This window comes from Vicia villosa, linkage group LG2 (genome assembly GCF_029867415.1).
Source record: "Vicia villosa cultivar HV-30 ecotype Madison, WI linkage group LG2, Vvil1.0, whole genome shotgun sequence".
Classification (NCBI taxonomy): domain Eukaryota; kingdom Viridiplantae; phylum Streptophyta; class Magnoliopsida; order Fabales; family Fabaceae; genus Vicia; species Vicia villosa.
In genome coordinates, this window is record NC_081181.1 from 46208555 (window position 1) to 46214028 (window position 5474).

The following is a 5474-nucleotide window of genomic DNA, read 5'->3' on the forward strand; positions in this document are numbered from 1 at the left end:
ATCAAGTTTGGGCCATAAAACGTTGGGCCTCTTTGCAAAGAAATTCATTTTGAACCCTTTTCCTTCACATTTTTCTTCTCAAAATTGTCCAACTTTGACAAGGCATATCTCCCTAATTTTTAAGGTATGGAGGAGTTCTAGGACTTTTTGGAAACCTAAAGATGTCCTCTACAAGCCACTTTGGAAGCTTTTTTCCATTTGAGGATTTTATCTTGATGATATTGACTTTGACATAAAACTGCTTTTGGTTGACTTTCAAAAAGGACCTATAAAACAGCCGCAAGTTCTGGAATGCTCTCAGAATATTTTTAGCCATAGTGTGTCCACTAGAATGGGTTCCAAAGGTACCGTCGTGCATATCTTCCATAATCTCCTCCGCTTCCTTCTTGTTCACACAACGAAGCAGAGTTGAATCGTGATTGCGCTTGTATAAGGTTCCGTTGCTCAGAAAGAACTTGGAAGCAAATCTTCTTAAGAACTTCTTGTCATTGATAGATGCCCCTTCAGGGTACTCCTGAGCCTTGAGATATCTTTTTACTTCATAAAACCAAGGTTTTTCTTCGACCTTGTCAGTAGCTATCTCATAACAGTATGCTTGTTCATCATGCCTTTCAATGATAACTATAGGAGCCTCATTGTCCCATCTGACCTTGAACATGGATGACATAGTAGCTAATGCGTCTGCCAATTGATTCTCTTCTCGGGGGATATGTTCAAACGTAATCTCTTCGAAGTGAGGAATCAAAGATAAAACCAAATCTTTGTATGGCATGAGGTAAGGATGCTTCGTGTCCCATTCTCCTTTGATTTCGCTAATCACCAGGGTTGAATCCCCATATACTTCTAAGAACTTGATTCTTAAGTCTATAGAAGCTCTGAGTCCTAATATACACGCTTCATACTCAGTCGTATTGTTGGTACAATCGAAACATAGTCTTGCTGTGAACGGGGCGTGTCCACCTGCGGGAGAGATAATCACATTGCCAATGCCATTACCGAGTGCATTTGAAGCTCCGTCAAAAACCATGGTCCATCGGGATCCTGGTTCAGGTCCTTCATTCGGACCAGGTTGTTCGTAATCAGTAACAAGCATAACATCTTCATCTGGGAATTCAAAACTCATGGATTGATAATCGTCTACAGCTTGTTGGGCCAAGTGATCTGCCAATACATTTCCTTTGATTGCTTTCTGTGTTGTATACTGAATGTCGTATTCTGTTAGTATCATTTGCCATCTTGCTATTAGTCTAGAGAGAGCGGGTTTCTCAAATACATACTTAATAGGATCCATTCTAGAGATCAACAAAGTGGTATGGTTTAACATATACTGTCTCAGTCAGTGAGTATCTTGTTTCACAGTCGGTAAACTTTTTGCTAAGGTAGTATATTGCATGCTCTTTTCGACCAGACTCGTCATGTTGCCCCAGTACACACCCCATCGAGTTCTCCAACACTGTTAAGTACATAATTAGAGGTCTTCCTTCAACTGGTGGTATCATGATCGGAGGTTCCTGAAGGTACTTCTTGATCTTGTCAAAGGCTTCTTGACATTGGTCGTTCCATTTCACTGCTTGATCTTTCCTCAGTAGCTTGAAGATCGGCTCACAAGTAACGGTCAGATGGGAAATAAACCTGGCAATGTAGTTCAAACGTCCCAAGAATCCTCTATCTTCTTTCTTATTCCGTGGAACCGACATTTCTTGTATGGCTTTTACTTTCGCAGGGTCGACTTCAATACCTTTACTGCTAACCACGAACCCTAGTAGCTTACCAGACCTCACGCCAAACGTACACTTGTTCGGATTCAGTCTTGTATTTCTTCAACCTATCAAACAACTTCTGCAGGTGGACCAGATGTTCTTCTTCAGTGTTGGACTTTGCAATCATATCATCAACATAGACCTCTATCTCTTTATGAATCATATCATGGAACAGAGCTACCATTGCATGCTGATATGTTGCCCCTGCGTTCTTCAACCCAAATGACATGACTTTGTAACAGAAGGTGCCCCAAGGAGTAGTAAAGGTTGTATTTTCCATATCTTCGGGTGCCATCTTGATCTGATTATAACCTGAGAAACCATCCATGAAGGAGAACACTTTGCATTGCGCAGTACTGTCAACTAGAATATCAATATATGGTAGGGAAAAATCATCTTTAGGACTTGCTCGATTCAAATCTCTATAATCTAAACACATTCTGACTTTTCCGTCTTTCTTAGGTACCGGGACTATATTAGCGATCCATGATGGATAGCTCACTACCTTCAGGAAACCGGCATTGAATTGTTTCTCAACCTCTTCTTTGATTTTCTGAGCCACGTCAGGTCTGCTTCTCCGTAACTTCTGCTTAACCGGAGGACTATTTTCTTTGATAGGTAGACGGTGAACCACGATGTCAGTATCGAGCCCAGGCATGTCTTCGTAAGACCAAGCGAATATCTCAACATTGTCTCGTAGCATCTGGATCAATCTCTGTTTGACGCCATCCTCTAGTTCGGCCCCTATCTTGATTTCTTTCTTTTCTTCGTCAGTACCTATATTCACAACCTCAATTGGCTCTTCGTGCGGCTATATAGTCTTTTCTTCTTGCTCTAGCAATCTGGCAAGTTCTCTAGGCACTTCACAACCTTCCTCACCTTCGTCCTCAGCTTGGTAGATCGGATTTTCAAAGTCATATTTAGCAATAGCAGAGTCGTTATCGATAGGATCCAGAGTGGATATGGATCTGCAGTGCATTATGTGGGTGTGTGTAAGAACACATAGCTATAGAAAAGTAAAAGAAAAATAAAAAGCGAACACACAATTTGAATACGAAACATCCAATGTTTTTATTGAATGAAAATATGCTTATGAAATGACAAGCCCTAACAAATGGACCGTTGTGCCCCGGGCAAGACACACGGCTTTAAAGTTTATTGTTTATTGAAGTACAGAAATTAAAACTGGGAAACATAAAATAAAACAAAACTAGAAACGACAATTACTCCTTACTATAGGAGATAGAGACAATGTCTTCAGTCTTCCAGTTGTCTAGTCCTTCGTCAGGTGTAGGAAAGATCCACTTGTCCAGGTTGCAATCTTCTTCACCTTCTCCTATGGCATTGACCCCCTTGCTGATGAAACAATACTTCAGACCTTCTGGGCGAGAGTGTTGTTCTCCCTTCTGATCTTTAGCAGTGCAGCCTAAACCCCATTTGTTGGATTTGTAGGGAATATCAGGAAGTTGCCCCCAGATAGTACAACCACCTTCTTCAACCATGACCCTAGCATCTTTCAGAGAAGCCATTGTAGGAGGAATTCTGGTGACTTTAGGGGCAGTATAGGTAGGTTTAGCCTCAGGAGCCACCTGAGGGACCAATTCAAACGCCTGTCGGGGAGATTCGAAGGCTTCTCCAGTAAACTCAACATACTTGGTCTCATCTATAAAGCTTACCACGTATTCTTCTTCACCATAGACAGTAACAATCTTGCCTTTCGCTGGGTATTTCAGTTTTTGATGCAGAGTCGAAGTCACAACATTTGCCCCATGTATCCAAGGGCGTCCAAGTAGACAGGAATAAGCGGGATGAATGTCCATCACATAGAACAAAGTGTTGAAAGTCTGAGAACCTACTCTGATTGGGAGCTCCACTTCACCATATACTGTACTCATTGAACCATCGAAGGCTTTCACTATCACATCACTGGATTTTAGCACGATTCCCTCAGGGTTGAGTTTGTCCAATAGCATCTTAGGTAGCACATTCAGAGATGAACCATTGTCAACTAATACGTGGGCCAGGGTGGTTCCCCCACATTCAATGGAAATGTGCAGCGCCTTGTTATGATTCTTTCCACTAGGACTCAAATCAGCATCGGAAAACCCCAGGTAATTGTCTGTCGTCAGATTTGCAATACAATTCTCTAGTTGAGTGATAGAAATCTCTTGTGGCACATGGGCAGCCTCTAGAAACTTCATCATAGCTTTGGCGTAAGTCTTAGAGCAACTCAGGAGTGACAGCATGGAGATCTTGGAAGGGGTATGCCCCATCTGTTCAACAATGTCATAATCACTCTTGCGGATGATCTTCAAGAACTCATTGGATTCTACAGGAGATGGATTTTCAGTAACCGTCTCAACTGGGGTCTGGACGGGTTCATGCAACGGCCCTTTACCTCAGGTATCAACATTTTGATTGGGAACAGGGGTACCAGCAGGTGCAGCAGTGTTTGGAGAGATTTTTGGAGAAAACACTCTTCCACTTCTTGTTACTTTACTAGTTCCGGCAACTTTACCCACATCAGGATTAGCGTCTTCAACAACCTTGTCGACTACAAGCTCTTGATTCACTCCCTGAATATAGACCTCGGCACCATAGTTCCAAGGGATAGCCTTGTCAGAAGAATATGGAATTGGACCAGGCTTAGTAATAATCATAGGAGCTACACGGGGTTCAGCAGAAACCTTGAATGGAGCCTTAGTTGGGATCTTCAACGGAGCTTTGGAAATTATCGACACGTCTTCAATCTTCAAGCCACAGGAGAAACCTTCGCACAAATTCTCTATAGAAGGAATCTTTTCAAACCTGATAGTACCACAATCCATCCAACCTTGAATTCCTCTTTTCAGGTTGTCACAACCATTGGGTTGGGATGCACAATAATAACAACCTAGGTCTCATCCCGGAAATAAACCAGCTTGCAGCAACTTTCTCTTGATATCTGGGAGAGGAGTTGACAGATCTCTCACATCATAAACATGGACTGCATCCATGATAGCATTAACGGTTTTGTCATGTTTTGGCATAGGGGCAGTGATGACATTAGGAGTCTCTGGAGCGTCGAACTCGATTTCACCAGCTTCTATCATGTCTTGGACTTTGTTTCTCAGGGCCCAACAATTGTCTGCATGGTGCCCAGGAGCATTGGAGTGATAAGCACATGTGGCTTTAGGATCATAAGTTGGATTCGCAGTGTTGACAATCTTCGGAGGATCCTTCGTGGTGATCAAACTAGCCTTCAATTGATGTTGCAAGACTTGAGACAAAGGCATGTTAATCGGGGTAAACTGTCTTCTAGGTTTGTCTGTTCTGTGCTGATAACCTTGTCTGGGAGCCTGTTGAGGTGTTGGTGTAGAGATTAGAACGGCTCCAACAGACTGATTCTGATCATTCTTATTACGGCCCCTCTGACTATGAACAGCATTAGACTCATTTCTTCCATGGTATGGCTTCTTTGCAGTACCAGAAGTGGCGCCTACCTGAATCTTCCCACTTCGAATACCGCTCTCAACACGTTCTCCAGTCAATATGAGATCAGTGAAACCAGATGAGGAACTACCCAGTAAGTGACTATAGAATGGGCCAGCAACGTACCCATGAACATGTCAACCAACTCCCTATCAGTCAAAGCAGGTTGAACTCTTCCAGCTAGATCTCTCCATTTTTGAGCATACTCCTTGAAACTCTCTTTCGGACCCATATCCATGCTTT